This window comes from Varanus komodoensis, unplaced genomic scaffold, assembly GCF_004798865.1.
Source record: "Varanus komodoensis strain SLA01 unplaced genomic scaffold, ASM479886v1 scaffold10, whole genome shotgun sequence".
Classification (NCBI taxonomy): domain Eukaryota; kingdom Metazoa; phylum Chordata; class Lepidosauria; order Squamata; family Varanidae; genus Varanus; species Varanus komodoensis.
Genome location: NW_025335269.1, coordinates 8163722 through 8181820, shown reverse-complemented (window position 1 = coordinate 8181820; position 18099 = coordinate 8163722). Strand labels below are relative to the sequence as shown.

General features: G+C 38.4%; 1 long non-coding RNA gene across 1 annotated transcript; it reads right to left on the bottom strand.

Moving 5' to 3' along the window:
• Positions 1–1146: 1146 nt before the first annotated feature.
• On the bottom strand, positions 1147–16281 carry LOC123034598. Its single transcript, XR_006416801.1, has 3 exons — positions 16138–16281; positions 4041–4043; positions 1147–1159 (listed from the first exon to the last, which is right to left on the bottom strand). It is a non-coding gene; the product is annotated as an uncharacterized LOC123034598 (long non-coding RNA).
• Between the last annotated feature and the right edge of the window lie 1818 nt (positions 16282–18099).

The window sequence follows — 18099 nt, the reverse complement described above, 5'->3', positions numbered from 1 at the left end:
AAGTCCACCACATGTGATAAAAAGTACCCACTTTATGTTTACATTTCCAACATCTATTTGACTTATTTGGAAACATCTTAGCTAATTGACTTGGTGACAAATACCATCTATAGAACATTTTATATAAATTTTCTTTATATGAAGTTGCTAATGTTACCTTAATGTTTCTTTCCCATAGTTTTTGCCACTTTTCTAGTTCAACATTAAATCCAAAGTTTTGTGCCCATGTTATCATAATTTCCTTAACCTGTTCCCCTTTCTTTTTCCTGTCAAGTAAAAAATCATATAGACTTTTATTAATTTTTTCATCTGTTTTAAGCATCACTTGATCAAACTCTGTTAGGACTTTGTAGAATCCCCATGCTTTACAGTGTTTAGCATATCTCGATTGCATCTGCACCTTATACCACCAGGAAATATTAAGTCCCTGTTCTTGTATTTCTTGCTCCAGTTTCAGGCCACCGTCCTTATCCAAAATATCGTCATATCTAATGATCTTTTCAAAGTTCAATACATTTGGATATACAAAAGCTTCCATAGGTGAAAGCCATCTTGGTAATTTATTATACAGTTTTAGCTTTAGTTTTTCCCAGTCTGACATTAAAGATCTTCTAACAAAGTGACTCAGAAAAGATCCATGTGACTTAGCTTTTTCATACCACATATAAGCATGCCAACCCATCTGCAAATCATGTCCTTCAAGATACAAAATTCTCTTATTTCGCAAAGTTATCCATTCTTTTAGCCATGTTAACACAGACGCTTGATAATACATCATCCAATCGGGAAGACCAAAACCTCCATTCCTTTTAGCTTCCTGAAGCATTTTTAATTTAATCCTTGGTTTCTTTTTTCTCCAGATAAATCTTGAGATTTGAAAATTTAGATCATCAAAAATTTTTTTTATCAATTTTTACGGGAATCATTTGAAACAGAAACAGAAGTTTAGGTAATATATTCATTTTAACAAGTGCTATTCTTCCCATCAAAGATAATTGTAAATTGGCCCATTTTTCCAAATCACCTTCAATATCCTTCAATAATTTATCATAATGATCTTCTTTCAAAGTGGTACATTTAGCTGTAAGACAGATTCCCAAGTATTTAAGCTTTTTAGCAATGTGCAAATCTACTTGTTCCTGGAACCTTTCTTTTTGTTCTCGTGTAAGGTTTTTAACTAACAGTTTTGTTTTTTCTCTATTTATTTTCATTCCCGTAACTTCACCATATTCTTCAATCCGTTGCAAAAGTTTAGGCATTGTTACAAAAGGTTCCTCCATTATAAAGACCAAATCATCTGCGAATGCTTGCAATGTATAACTTTCGTCCCTAATTCTAGTGCCTTTGTTCAGTACTTCTAAAATCAAAATAAACAGGAGGGGTGACAACAGACAGCCTTGTCTTGTGCCCTTTTGAATCTCTATAGGGTTTGAAAGTTCTCCATTAATTAAGATCCTGGCTGACTGTTTTTGATAAATACTTGATATCCCATTCATATATTTTTCACCAAACTCCATTTGAATCATGTGTTGCTTCATAAATGGCCAATTAACATTATCAAAGGCTTTTTGGGCGTCCATAAACAGTAAAGCCATTGGTTTTTCGGGATGTATCTCATAATATTCTAAGATATCCAAGATAGTTCTCAAGTTATTCTTCATTTGTCTTTTTGGCAAAAAGCCATTTTGGTCTGGATGGATAAAGTCTATTAATAACTTCTTTAATCTTTCTGCGAGTATAGAAGCAAAAATTTTGTAATCCACATTTAATAATGATATAGGTCAGTAGTTTTGGAACTGTGCTACATCCATATCTTCTTTCGGTATTAATGTGATATCAGTCCAAGTAGTTGGTATTTTAGCATTTAACAGTGCTTCATTACATTTATCTTTTAAAAATGTAGCAAAAATTGCTTCAAAAGATTTGTAAAACTCAGCTGGCAGACCATCTGGGCCAGGGGTTTTGTCATTCTTCTGTCGCTTAATTGCTTCTATTACTTCTGTAATTGTGACTTCTTGATTTAATAGCTTTTGGTATTTTTCTGGTAGTTTCGGTAACTCTTCCTTTCGAATATATTCTTTAACTTTTTCGATTGAAATCTCCTCCTTCTGATTTAACTTTGTAAAAAAGTCTTCCACTATTTTCTTGATTTGTGCACTCTGTACATGTAATCGTCCTTCTCCGTCTTTCAGTTTCACAATCAATCTCTTCTCTTTTTCTTTCTTAACTTTATGTGCTAACCATCTCCCTGGTTTATTAGCATTTTCGAAGAAGCTCTGTTTGGTCAACTTCATTTGTTTAGTAAGCTCATTTGTATCCAAAAGGTTTAACTTACGCTTTAAAATATCCAATTGAGATTTAAGACTTTCTTTTGATGGGTCTTCCTGCAGCTCTTGTTCCTGTTTCATCAACTCCTCTACTATCACTGCTCGCTCTTGTTTTTTCTTTTTACTTATTTGCTCTGAGTATGTTATTATCACTCCCCTGACATAGGCTTTAGCTGTATCTCAGACATTCTGTAAAGAAGTTTCTTCTGGTTTATTTATTTGAAAAAATACTTGCATTTCTTTATTTATATTTTCTATAAATTTTGTATCTTTTAACAATGTTTTATCTAGGCTCCATCTGGGCGTCCTTACAGTTCCTTTTAGTGATAAAAATACCGGGTTATGATCTGCCCAGACATTTGCCTCTATTTCAGCTTCTATCAGATCTGGTACTAAGTCTGGAGTTATCCAATCCATATCAATTCTAGACCATGACCTATGCCTATTTGAATAAAAAGAATATTTGGCAGAAGATGGGTTTTTGTGCCTCCAAGCATCTGTCAGAGACTGCCTCCTTTCTATGTGCCTGTCCTCTAGTTGGCATCTCCTCCTTGATTCTTGGCAAGCCTTCTATGAACCCTGGGCCTGCTCACCAGGAACTTGGACTCTGCATTGCTGCAGAGTAGACCAGAGTACAGGAAGCTAAAACAAGGGAATCTGGTAGATTGTTTTGTCCAAAGCAGATTCTTCACACATCCTAGCCAGGTACCTGTACACTAGTGTTTCTCTGAGGGGTTCCCGATAGCAGAAGAGAAATGAGAGTCGTACTCTGCACGCCTTGCCTTTACGATCCCTTTTCTACATTCTAATCATAAAACCCTATAAAGTTTACTTATTTAAACTTTTCTTAACTTTACAAATATGCTTATTTTCTCTGGATTGAAGTAAATAACCACAACTACATAAGAACAACATAACCATGATTTGCTCTTTTTGTTTTCTTGGAAGTGTGCATTGTTCACTGGGTCCTGGAAAAGTCTCTGTTGTCCTTTTATCCATTGAGAAAAGCTGCTTCATTTCCCAATTTGAAAGTATCTGAGTGATACCCCAGAGAATGGTATTTGAAATGTGTGCCTTGCTTTATCAACAGAACGATCCTGTTTTGATTCAATCTCTCATTGTTTCTTTTTAATATGCTATATAGATAGTGCTTATACTGTTATGTTTATTTTATAAAATAAATTCTATCAACTATGGTATGCCCTCCAGGAATCAGAGTGTGTTTATAGAAGTGTACCCAAACTGACATTTATATCAAGAGTCGATTCAAAGCCAGATTTCAGGATGGACATGCATCACAAAGATAGAGATTGGGAAAGAGGGAAAATCAATTAATATAACTTTAATAGAAATACAGTACATATCACCATAGTTCAGAAAGCTGACCAGATGACCTATGTGACTTGCTCAGTCTGTAGTCTAGATGTAAATACAAGTGCCATCTATTCCTTCTGATGGTTGCTTGAAACCAGATTTGGACCTCAAAATAAGGGATGGTTCTTGGGTAGTCCTACACATAGAGGACTGTCTTCTGTAAAAGAGGGCACAGAACCACCTTAACAGACATATATTTATTTTAAGATATGAAAGGGCTATAATAATATGGAAACAGGCATGAAATGAGTCATTCTGAAACGGCTCTCCTAGATCTGGGGCCAGGGTGCACTACATTTTGGCCAGTTTTCAGACTCCATATGAAGTTAGGGGCAAAACGTTCTGAAGGGCTTCTAGGTCCTATTGCAGTCCTGATGATATCCATGTAAGATTGACTTACAGGCTTTGCTGCTTCAGAGAAGATCTATTTTAAACAGGGTTATTTTCTGTCAGGGTGGGCTGGAAAGGCAGGGACTGGGTATCTCTACCACTGGTCTTAAGTGCAGCAATGGTTTTTAAAAAAACCTGACCCATGTAAAAGGAGTCCAACATGATTCTATTTTTGGTTTCTTATTCAGGGTTGTTAATGCAGGCAGAATTATGCTACAAATCTTACTGAAGAAATCCATGCCAGTTCCATTGTGAGCTGCTTGTACTTTCTCAAGACATATTGAGACAAAACAGAGGTTTTTCCAAACATAGAGCTTTGCAAATGGACCCCAATTACTCATTTATGTAGAGTTTTGTTTTCAAAAATGTGCTCTAATTTGGCCAACTCAGTATTTTTAATTGTGTACCAGTTCCTCGGACATACATTCCGTTCTTGGTTTCATATTGTTAATGATGTTGCAGGAGCTTTTATTTTGAGATGTAGTAATGATTCCCCCACTCCCATGATGTTATTTCATTTGAACTATGAATCCTAGAGGCAATTATAATTTTTTAGCTTGATTTGAAGTGTAAATTGCCTATCCAGAATCGCTTTCTGCAGTTTCTTAAAATTCAATGCAACAGCTAAATGTAGCAATTTTTTTTGCAAAAAGTATGCAATTATTCCATCTTTCCTGTTGTAAAATAGATTTCCTCATTATCCTGAACAAATATTTTCAAAAAATATTGGTTGGATACACCACATATGGGACTGAAAGAACTATGTTGCCCACGGTATAGAAGTGTGAGATGTTTGGAAATGGGGCAGGGGGGGAGTCAAGTAAGCATCCATTAAAAAAAAAAATCCCACCATAGGCTCCTTCCTCTGAGTTATTGCGTCTAAAACATCATGGTTAGTGTGGAAGATGAGCCATGGGTAATAGGACAGGAAACCTGATGGCTTACAGACATTTAGGACTGCAACCCCCAATAAAGCCCAACCAGCATGGGCAGTATACAGGGATACTAGAAGCTGTAAACCAGAACTATAGAACATTGTCCACCCTTGCTGTAGGTGAACTACAAACTCTAAAATATATTTAGGCTCCAGTTATAATATAGACTCTCATCTTTAGCATAAGAAGCTGCCCTATATTCCAGCTCTATCTAGCCCAGCGCTTCTTATTCTGACTATTAGTGACTCTCCAAGATTTCAGGTAATTCTCAGTGCTGCTGCTAGGAACAGAGAAGTGTACCAATCTTGGTATTGCCCCAAATTTTTCCAATCTGAAATTCAACTTTGAGAATTTTTGCAGTCTTAAATTCAGCTCATTCTAAAGCTCCAGATTTACTTAGGAAAAAAGTTCACATGAAAATTATTTTGGTGTGCGCACTGATAGGGATGAAAGGATGATTTGAAACAAGGAAACGGGAAGAGTGAAAAATGTTACAAAGAAAATTCCTTGGCCAAAGGAGGAGGGGGCCGAGATCAGATAACAGGAGGTAATTGTCACGTAGACAAGGTAGTAGGAAGCTTGCTCAGTGAATGACCTCATGACTGTTAACAAACACACCCTGCATAGGAAATAAGCTCATTATAATTCACCTGGGAGGGACCAAGTGGGAGGGAAGAACAGGTATCAGTGGCACAGGATAGGTGGATGGAAAAGATCTGTAACCTCCCATTACCCTGGCCAATGCGGGGGGAAAGAGGGAGAAGTGGCCAGGGGTGGGGCATAAAATGGGATGTGAATATGTGCTGAGATGAGCTGGCAAGGGGAAGGAAACTCTCCACTTCCTTTGTTGCAATAATGTTTCAAAAAGAACCCTCTGCATGCTTGGAATATTTTTCTCTTCCGAAGGAAAGGAAAGAGTGTTTCTAACGTACACCTCTGCTAAAATAAACATTTTTGCCCAAAATAGACATTTCTGCTAGCAATTGCTCTAATCTAATGCATTATGAATGCTATTTTACCTAATATGCATATTTTGGGGAAGACATCCATTGTAATATGGATTTACAGTGGGTCGTTAATTAATTTATGTTATGTTAGATATTTGTATTTTATTTGTGTAAGCCGTCCTGAGGCTCTTGCAAAGGACAGCATACAAATATCCTAAATAAATAAATAAATATTTGGAGAAATATGAAGGATAACCAAGTTTTGACTGACAATGTAATTTGTCAGTGCAAAATTAAGTAAGCCTTCATTAACATGTGAACTTGGGGTCCTTCTGCATGCAAAACAGTTTGAGCCAGTGTGGCGTAGTGGTTAAGAGCATGGGACTGGGACTCAGACGACCTGGGTTCTAGTCCCTGCTCAGCCATGGAGCCAGCTGGGTGACTCTGGGCCAGTCACAGACTTTCAGCCCAACCTACCTCACAGGGTTGTTGTGGGGATAAGATGGAGGAGGAGAATGATGTAAGCTGCCTTGAGCCCTTTGTAGGAAAAAGACAGGATATAAATCCAAAAATAAGTAAAAAATAAATAAAAAAACAAAAACAAAAACAAACAAAAACACTCTAGTATTAAGCTGTAGTGTTTTCTGCAGTATCACATGTAATTTGGTCCAACTCTGCTTCACATACAGACAAATTTTATACTACTCCTGATCTTTCGTACTTCTGCTTGATTTTCTCTTCCCACTTTCATCTTGAGCGACTTGGGAGGTACAATAATCTGAGAAAAAAAAATTAGTGCACAGATTAGAAATGTTCAACTCACAGAGTATTTCAGATTCATATGGAATTGTGGAGGCTTTTTCATGGGCTGGGGAAAGGGTTAAATATGCTGAGAAATTGTCATGTGAGGAGTTTCCTTCTTGAGTGCCTGTTAATGGCAAGTTATTTGATGATGTTTAGAAAAGAATCTGTAAAACATACAAGATACAAGCAGTAGGTGCAGCTTTCACCTTCATTTCTTGCTTGTAGGCTTCCCAGAGACATCTTGGCTAGGCACTGTTGAAAAAAAAAAGCTGGTTGGTTGGATTTTTGCCTGCCGCAATAGAAACAGAGTAATAGTATTTCTCTTTAAGGCAAGGGGGTAGAAGCTCAGGACCACAGGCCAAAGCTGGTCTTCCTGGGATCGCAATCTTTTTAATCAATATTTTAATAAGTTTTAATATTGAATTTTATCGTCATATTTTAATTGCAGCCTGTGAGTTGTTAATTAATGTTATGTTAGATATTTGTATTTTATTTGTGTAAGCCATCCTGAGGCTTTTGCAAAGGACAGCATACAAATATCCTAAACAAATAGATCTAGCCCTGCAGCATTCCTCAGATGGCCATATCCACTTCTGCCAGTCCCATTGCACCAATTCATTGGAGGTTTCCCAGCTTTTTGCAGTTTTCCCCCATTCTAAAATGTTGAAATGCCTCTTGCTAGATTTAGTTTCTGGCCATAATAGCTTCAGAGTAAAATATGTTAGTATTTTGGTATTCTGACCCTGCCTCTTTTGTCTTTAGCCCTGCCTACTCGTGCAACACATCACCCAAGAACTTATCCAAAATGGAATTTGGCTCTCATGCTGAAAGAGATTCAACACCCCTGCCACAAGGAAACAATGTACTCTTCCAGAAACTGAGTGATCTACTTCACTCATTCAGAGTTGGCCTGTAATATAAACAGGCTTAACAGACCATTTATGTGAAGCAGCACCCATGCTCTCGCAGCAATTTAAATTTCACCATTGCAAAATCTGGCAACATGGGGGTAGTTATGTTTGAAATCTCTGCAAATCTTTGGGACAATGCTATCACCATACAGAAATGTGTCCACGTATGCTATGGGTGGCCAGCTATGATTCCATAGCAATTGTTTTTAAATGTAACATGAGCTGATGAGCTAATCAATTCTTGTAAGGAAAAAGTGCTATCAAGAGAATATTATATTAGGGGTTTCCTCCCCCATGAATCTATAACAGTATTCCATGTCAGATAAATGACAAATACTCCTACAGGAAATGTGTATTTCAGGGTCATAAACTGCTTTCTTCAGAATGTAATCAATGCCTGTGTTCTTAAGCTTTTCCCATCCTTTGACACTTTAATCTTTTTTATTTATACTTTTGATATTGTATTACAGTTTCTCTTGATGATGGAACGTTAAACTACACAAGATCGTTAACATCATAATTCAAGGATTTTTTTTTCTGTGAAGCTTCAACACTGTATTGACCTGAGTCAGTTTCACATGATGTAAAGCATTTCACTTTTACAATTCTCCATAGTCCATATGCAAACATGGGTCACAGTTTTAGAATTTAAACACCCATGCTCACAAATGTCAGGGTAATCTAATGTACACAGCATATTGTTCTTGGTAAAAAGCGCTTGGCTTGTACGTATTAGTGGTGTGCCAAAAATCTTTACACTGTTTTTTGACCATTCTCCATCAATTTGATAGAAAATATATTACTTTCAGAAATAAATTCAAAGGAAAACCAAATTCTGGAGAAATGCACTGGATTCAGAATTCTTGTGCTTATCTATGAGATTGCTGAAGCGTGTGAGTGTCCTGTCTTCCATCTCTCCAGCAGCCTTTAGCTTCATTGACTCCCCACCATTTAGTTAATATCCAAGGGAAACCATTATGAAGTAATTGCTCTCATAGATTTCATTTTGGTTTTTCAGATTAGGAAGAGCAGGGTGCCTGGGTGATTGAAGACATATGAAGAGGAAGGAGAAGGAGAAGGAGCAGAGTTTTTTCTTGCTTACTCATCTAGAAATGAAAGGCCACTTTCTTCTCCATTTTTTCTTAGCAGTAGCCACTTTTTTTCTTCCCATGTCTCCTTCCTACAATAGTGTGGGGCATTGTGGAGTATGCAAAATGGGAGCCAAGCTAACAACACAAGAAAAACTCTTAGAAAGAAAGAAGGCACTGTGCTACCACTCCCTTCAATGGGGAATCCTATCTGCAAGATAGTTGGAGAGTTTCTCCTCATCACCTCCCCACTGCTGGGGAAATTCAGTGAAAATTTCCTGAAATTTTTCTGCCAACAAATGGGATGGAGAATGTTGAGCAGCCATATGCACACAGTCTTAATTTTTGTGCTTTGTTAGAAAGAAGACAGTTCAATTAGAATCAGACTGAAATGTGAACATATTTATATTATTCACATGTCTCTATTTGCTGAGGACAGCCTCTCTCTTCTGACACTTCTCCCTGGCAAATCATTCCCTTGATTTCACCTCTTAGAAACACCTCTTAGAAACTTGCAAAATCTGGACAACTCCCTCAACCCCAGGCAGTGTGGCCGATAGTTAGGGATGCTAGAAATTGAGGTCCAGGTGGGAGAAGTCTGTTCCAGACGTTAAATGTTTCAGACCAGTGCAGATTTCTATGGAAATAGATGCTTGGATATAAAGGCATGTGCATGGACCAAGGCAACAACAAGTGAACAGCCTGTCATTGTACACTGAACATAGTATAGCAAGTGCAGTTTATTCTGAATGGTTGAGTTAGCTGTGAGCTTATGAGAAATTCCAGAACTTGCAGATCGTGTTGATCTCTAAGCAAAAGAAAACACATGTCTGGAAATAAGGAATATGAATCCAGGCTAATGTTAAACAGATGCTTTCTTGAGGCTGAATACAATATCCTTGCATACAGCTCCTCTTCTGTTTTGTAGGATGGTTCCAACATTATTTCCTGGGAGGGTGGCCACCTGCCCTCTTTTACAAAGGCCAGTCCTCTATTTGAAGGGCTACCAGAGGAGTTCTCTATTTGGAGCACATTCCTCATTAAAAGGCAGTCAATGCACATCTGGTTGCCTATCAACAACACCTGAATACCCTGGCCCTGGCCCTGGCCCTGGCCTGGGCCCAGGCAGTAGAGTGAGCAAGGTACATAGTCTTCCACATAACAACAAGATGAACTGTATTTTTGCTTAAGTTAAAACCACTCTTTCAAAATTTGCATGTCTATATGTACATTTAATTTATAGGTAAATGTCTAATGAATACATATACAGTTACAGCTTTTCTGCAAATTGGTATCCTCTTTTTTGTGATACATTTCCGCTTTGGCCCCAATTCAGAAATGGCCACCCTTTCTCTGCTCTAGGTAAAAATTTTAAGGTAGGCCAATTTCTCCCTTTATTGCCCTCCTGCCGAATGATACCTTGTTTCGAGAAAGAAAAACAACAACAACAACAACAACAACAACGAGGACAATGGATTGATCTGGTATAACTTCTTCTTTTTAAATAAGTTTTATTTGAAATTATAATCCTAAAAAACTAAAAGAAAACTACAAACAACATCCATCATCAAAAACATCGAGCCCGCTGGGTCAGCCCCCACACCCTTCTTTTTCCATTTATGATAACTTAAAAAACAAATTTAAATCTATGCCAAGTCCCGTTTCTCTAGTCAATAATAAAAAGAGTCCCAAGTTTGATAGAAGCCAGTATCTTCTTTCTCCTTCAGTGATAAAGTCAATCTATCCATTTCTGCACAGTCCAGGATCTTTTTTAGAATCAGTTCATCGGTGGGTAGTTCCTCACTTTTCCAGTGTTGAGCGAATGCAATCCTCGCCTCAGTGATTACATGTAAAATCAAATACATTTCTTGTTTACTAATGTCCTCCAGTATAATGCCTAACAAAAAAAATTCAGGTTTAAAAGCTAAGGATTTTTGTAACATTTCCTCGAGCCATTTATGTATTTTAATCCAATACTTTTTCACATTATCGCAAGTCCACCACATATGATAAAAAGTACCCAATTTATGTTTACATTTCCAACATCCATTTGACATATTTGGAAACATCTTAGCTAATCTATTTGGCGACAGATACCATCTAGAAAACATTTTATACAAGTTTTCTTTATACGAAGTTGCTAATGTTATCTTAATATTTCTCTCCCACAGCTTTTGCCACTTTTCTAATTCAATATTATATCCAAAATTTTGTGCCCACTTTATCATAGTTTCCTTAACCTGTTCGTCTTCCATTTTTCTATCAAGTAAGAAGTCATATAATCTTTTAATCATTTTCTCATCTGATTTAAGCATCACTTGATCAAACGCTGTTAAGTCCTTATAAAAACCCCACGCTTTACAATCTTTAGTATATCTCGATTGTATCTGCACCTTATGCCACCAAGAGATATTAGATTCCTGTTCTTGTGTTTCTTCATTCAATTTCAGGCCTCCATCCTTATCCAAAATATCATCATATTTTATAATCCCTTCAAAATTCAATGCATTTGGATACACAAAAGCTTCCATGGGTGAAAGCCATCTTGGTAATTTATTATACAGTTTTATCTTTAACTTTTCCCACACCGCCATTAATGATTTTCTAATATAGTGACTTAAAAAAGAACCATGTGACTTAGCCTTCTCATACCACATATAAGCGTGCCAGCCCATTTGCAAATCATGCCCTTCAAGATACAAAATTATCTTCTTTCTTAAAGTTATCCACTCTTTTAGCCATGTTAAAACAGAAGCTTGAGAATACAAAATCCAATCAGGGAGACCAAAACCCCCATTCTCTTTATATTCCTGAAGTATTTTTAATTTAATCCTTGGTTTCTTCTTTCTCCATATAAATCTTGAAATTTGAAAATTTAAATCATCAAAAAAATTTCTATCAATTTTTATGGGAATCATTTGGCATAAAAACAAAAGCTTTGGTAATATATTCATTTTAACAAGTGCTATTCTTCCCATCAAAGAGAGTTGCAAATTAGCCCATTTTTCCAGGTCACTCTTAATATCCTTCCATAGTTTATCATAATTGTCTTCTTTCAGAGTGGTACACTTAGCTGTAAGATAAATTCCCAAATACTTAACCTTTTTGACAATCTGCAAATCTACTTGTTCCTGCAGAGTTTTTCTCTGGTCTTGTGTAAAATTTTTAACTGACAGTTTTGTCTTTTCTTTATTTTCATCCCCGTAACCTCGCCATATTCTTCAATCCTTTGTAGGAGTTTAGGCATTGTTGCAAAGGGTTCCTCTGTTATGAAAACCAGGTCATCTGCAAATGCTTGCAATTTGTAACTTTCATCTCTAATTCTGGTACCTTTAATGTCCACATCATCCCTGATATTTCTATTCAACACTTCTAAAATCAGTATAAACAAAAGAGGTGATAATGGGCATCCTTGTCTTGTACCCTTTTGTATCTCTATAATCTTTATAAATTCTCCATTAGTTATAATCCTAGCCGACTACTTTTGATAAATGTTTATATTGCATTAATAAACTTTTCACCAAACTCCATTTGAGCCAACCTCTGTTGCTTCATAAATTGCCAGTTGACATTATCAAAGGCTTTCTGAGCGTCCGTAAATAATAAAGCCATTGGTTTTTCCGTATGTATCTCATAATACTCTAGGATATCCAAGATAGTTCTCAAATTATTCCTCATTTGTCTTTTAGGCAAAAAACCATTTTGGTCTGAATGAATAAAGTCTATTAAAAACTTCTTTAATCTTTCTGCCATTATGGAGGCAAAAATTTTTAATCCACATTTAATAATGATATAGGTCTGTAATTTTGAATCTGCGTTAAATCCGTATCTTCTTTCGGTATTAATGTAATATTTGCCTCTGTCCAAGTATTTGGTATTTTATCATTTAACACTGCTGCATTACATATATCTTTAAGAAGCGTAGCAAAGACTCCTTCGAAGGATTTGCAAAACTCTGCTGGCAGCCCAGCTGGGCCCGGTATAGCTTCTTTTTTAATTTCTTGCATTTCTGGCTTCCCCATTTGTACTTTCAGCCAGGCATGGCAATATGAGACACAAGCACATCCTTTTATACATGTATCACAAATGCCTTGTAGACACTGCTCTGAGTCCCAATATTATGATATTTGTGGAGATGAGAGGCCTGTTCATTTACCAGTGTGTTCTGGGGCCTGTACATGTGATCAGCAGCACTCTTCCTGGGATCTTCATATCCTACCCTGACTACTTTGGAGCTGAGCCCTAGCCTTTTTCTGGACACTTGATGCCATGGCCTCTTAACACCTCTTACCTCTGTACAGACCATTCTAGCAGGAATGAAGGAACGTATTCCTCAATCACACACAGGGTGTCACCATTCTGTGTCTCACAAGCCCTACATTCCCCATACAAGAACTCTGTTGCTCTTGTGTATGCATAGATACATCTCGGGCAAAGCAGCTAAGGGTTCAGAATAGTGGTGCTTCTGTTTGAATATTGCTTCTGTTTATCTTCCATAAGTACTGCAAGAACATCAAAGATCAAGGCACCCCATAGAGGTGAAGGAAAATGCATTCATTTACCATCCTCATGCATGAGTTTAACCGACCCCTCTAAAAAAAAAAAAAAAAAAAGCCTGTAGTGCTTCCAGATTATTTTTTTTCCATGCCAGGATCTTTCTTATTTTATTTGGGATGGGTAGAGTGGGTGTGGATGAGATGTTAAGAGCCAGGGGGTGGAGGAGACAAAAAAGGAAGGGAACAGAGAAATTAGATAAAAAGTCATGTCATGGTCTCCCCCTCCCTTTTTTACATGGAATTTTGGACGATTTGTGGGTGGGGGGTGCCATTTATCTGGTCCCCACCAGTCTTCTCCAAGCTTTCACAGCTCTCATCTGGATGTCTTTGTCTTCCACTCATGAGCCTCCCATCTTATCACACTGTTCTTTTTTCTTACTGCAGAAAATCTGCTAAGGAAGAAAGGGTAGATTAGTTCTGTGATACTGTCAAGACAAAATGAGCATAAAGCTCTGCCATAATGTGGCTGCTAAAAGCCTGACACTGTAAGAATAGCTTTGGACAAGGTGGGATTCCTGATCTGATCAGGAATCCATGTTATACCATGTACACCTTAGAGATGCTAATGCTTGCCTGTCCTACTGAAGCACTCTCTTAGATATGCTAATTGTTTATCTGTCCTGAAGGTTCTTCTTTTTGTATTCTGTTCAACCCTATTGTTTCACCCTAATGTACCTCTAGCAAACCAAACTCCACCCCTCCTCCAACCTGTATGTAACAGATTAAAAAAGGATCTTGTACAGACTCCATCTTGGTAGTCCCTTTGGAGGCTGCCTACATGCCTCAAGCATTTACTGTGTGTCTGAATAAACTGTAAATGTTCTTTTCATTGTACACTCACAGCGGACTCTCAAAGACACCCCCCCCCACCACACTCTTGTCTATACACCATGCTGGGAGCCCTCCATTTGGAAGCATCCTTGGTTTTGCAGTTGCTGCCAGTGCCAGGAAACCCAGGGCAGGCTACAGTGTTCCCTCCTGCCTTTTGATCCTACTCTCTCCCTGACTACAGGTCTGCTATCTGATGTAGACTGAGGCAAACTGGTCGAAATCTCTGTTCCACCATAAAGCACAGCAGGTAACCCAGGTCCATCACTACCTTTCAGCCAAGTTTATTTCATAAGCTGGTGAGGAAAGAATAGAGAACCAGGTATTCTGCCCTGAGGTCCTTTGGTAGTGGTGGCAGGTGAAATAATAAATTCATTCTTTCCAGCTGCAGAATTCAAATTTCTCAACTTTGTCTGGATCAGGCTTTTTTGCACTTACCAGGAGAAGAGTGTTAGCAGTATCCTTAAGCAAATATTTAGAAAGAATGTGAAAGACAAATGTTTTAAGGTCTCACTAAAGGGATAAACAGTTCTGATCATGTTGACAGGAACCATCACAAGTTAGTGCATAAACACACAATTCTTACTAAATGCGGGAGGTAGTAAATCACATGGATAAAATGAAATATATCCTCTACCATGTCTACATCCCTCTCTACAAATTTCTGCAAGTATGTTTCTCTGTTGGATTTGCTCGGATTAGTCTAAGGAAAGAAATCTTTCATGTTTCAGTTGGCTACTTGGCCTAAAGCAATGACAAAGAATAAATCAGCCGAAAGCCATAAATCGAGGCCCATCTAAAAAAAAGAATCCAGACGTTGCCAACAATGCCTAAAAATGTTTTATGGATCATAGTGGTATGTGTCTGCCTGTCCTGCCGGCCTCTTCTGTATGTTCTGCAGGGTTACTTATACATCTAGCATGCAGGTGAGTCGCAGCACACCATGTCCTCAGCCTTCCCATATCAAGCTATCATCTGTAATCCAAGCTATCGGTAATTGAGATGGGATTTTCCCCCCTTTTAAATCTTACTGATAGATTAACCAATATCCTTCTCCCCTCAGCTTTTTGTTTATCTTTCCTGCTGATCTTTCTCTGTCAAAGAGATTATTGTAGGACCACTGAAGTTTGGAAACCACCAGAATATGCTATTGAGCTAGCTAAACGGAGCCATTTATTAATCCTGCCTTTTTTTACCTTTGAGAAACTCAGGGTGACTTAAATTATTCTTCTCCTCCCCATGTTATCCTCACAATAACCCTGTGTGATAGATTAGGCTGAGAATCAGTAACTGGCCCAAAGTCACCCAGTGAGTTTCATGGCTGAGTGAGGACTAGAGCTCAGATCTCCCAAGTCTCAGTCCAATATTCTAACCACAACATCACAATGGCTCTCAACTAGATGGCGGAAAACACAAAATAAATGCAATCACCTCATCCCAAACCACTAGCAAATATCTGCACATGAACCTCTTGCTCTGCATGTGGAAGGAAAGAGTCACAATATCCTATCATACAGACATAGGATCACACTTGTAAATGAACACATCTATGCTTTTCATAAGCATCTGCTGCTGGACAGGAAACAGTGTTACAGTCAAAACCGTAGGGTGCTCTGGTGTCCCGCTTTATACAGAAGGTGTCCTGTGTTTCATGGACGGTTCATTCTAGGTCTGATTTCAAGTGAAAGAACCATAAGGAGGCAGAGCAGGGGACTTGCAACTGTCCACCAACAGCAGATTGAGTGAGCAAACATTGTCATGAGGCCATTCGTCTCCACAATAAGATGCATTTTACTGCTATTTAATTATAGTTATAATTTGTAATTTTGCACTCATACATATAAATTTGCATGTGCAGACCACACAAATTGGTGTCTTCTTTTATACCTGTTTCTGGTGATGCAAATGCTTTGCTTATTTCATTCTTTGGCAATGCATAAATGGTCACCCTATAAAACAGTACATTCACACCTATACTTCATTGTTAGTTGTGAAGATGCGTCCAACCCATCGCAACCCCATGGACAACATTGTTCCAAACCTTCCTGTCCTCCACCATCCCCCAGAGTCCACTTAAGCTCATGGTGTCTGCTTCAGTGACTCCATCTATCCACCTCATCCTCTGCCATCCCCTTCTTCTTTTGCTGTCAATCGTTCCCAGCATTTGGCTCTTCTCCAGTGAGTCCTTCCTTCTCATAAGGTGGCCAAAGTATTTGAGTTTCATCTTCAGTATCTGGCCTTCTAAAGAGCAGTAAGGATTGATCTCCTCTAGGACTGACCAGTTTGATCACCTTGTGGTCCAAGGGACTCGCAGGAGTCTTCTCCAGCACCACAATTCAAAGGCCTCAGTTCTTCGGCACTCGGTCTTCCTTATGGTCCAACTTTCATAGACATACGTTGCAACTGGGAAAACCATAGCTTTGACTATAGGAACTTTTGTTGGCAGGGTGATGTATCTGCTTTTTAGTAGGCTGCCTAGATTTGCCATAGCTTTCCTCCCCATGAGCAAGCATCTTTTAAGTTCTTGGCTGCAGTCCCCGTCTGCAGTGATCTTGGAGCCCAGGAAAATAATTCCTGTCACTACCTCCATTTCTTCCCCATTGTTTTGCCAGGAAGTGATAGGAATGGATGCTATGATCTTAGTTTTCTTAATGTTGAGATTCAAGCCAACTTTTGTGCTCTCCTCCTTCAACTGCATCAAGAGGCTTTTTAGTTCCTCTTCACTTTCTGCCCTGAGAGTGGTATCATCTGCATATCTGAGGTTGTTGATATTTCTCCCAGCAATCTTAATTCCAACTGGTGATTCATCTGGCCCTGCCTTTTGCATAATGACGTCTGCATATAAGTTAAATAGGCAGGGCGACAGTATGTAGCCTTGCCAAACTTCTTTCTCAATTTTGAACCAATCAGTGGTTCCGTGCCCAGTTGTCACTGTTGCTTCTTGACCTGCATATAGGTTTCTCAAGAGACAAATAAGATGGTCTGGCACTCCCATCTCTTTAAGAACTTGCCACAATTTGTTGTGATCCACACAATCAAAGGCTTTAGCATAGTCAATGAAGCAGAAGTAGATGTTTTTCTGGAACTCCCTAGCTTTCTCCATGATCCAGCATATGTTGACAAATTTGATCTCTAGTTCCTCTGCCTCTTCGAAACCCTGCCTGTACTTCTGATAGTTCTTGGTCCACATTCTGCTGGAGCCTAGCTTGTAGGATTTTGAGCATAACTTTGCTAGCATGTGAAATGAGTGCAATGGTGCGGTAGTTTGAACATTCTTTGGCATTGCCCTTCTTTGGGATTGGAATGTAAACTGACCTTTCCCAATCCTGTGGCCACTGTTGTGTTTTCCAAATTTGCTGGCATATTGAGTGTAGCACTTTAACTGCGTGGTCTCTTGGGATTTTGAATAGCTCAGCTGGAATATTGTCTCCTCCGGTAGCATTGTTGTTGCTAAGACTTTCAAAAATCCACTTGACTTCATATTCCAGGAAGTTTGGCTCGAGGTCAGTGAGCACCCCATTGTGGTTATCAGGGATGTGAAGACCTTTCTTGTATAATTCTTGTGTAATCTTGCCACCTCGTCTTAATCTCTTCTGCCTCTGTTAGGTCGCTGCCATTTTGGTCCTTTATCATGTCCATCTTTGCATGAAATGTCCCCTTCATATCTCCAAGTTTCTTGAAGAGATCTCTAGTCTTTTCTATTCTATTGTTTTCTTCTATTTCTTTGTACTGTTCATTGAAGAAGGCCTTCTTATCTCTTCTAGCTATTCTCTGGAATTCTGCATCCATTTGGCTATATCTTTCCCTTTCTCCCTTGCCTTTTGCTTCCTTTCTTTCTTCAGTTGTTTGTAAAGCTTCCTCAGACAGCCATTTTGCTTTCTTGCATTTCTTTTTCTTTGGGATGGTTTTAGTGGCCTAGTGTTTTCCCTACTTTCTTCA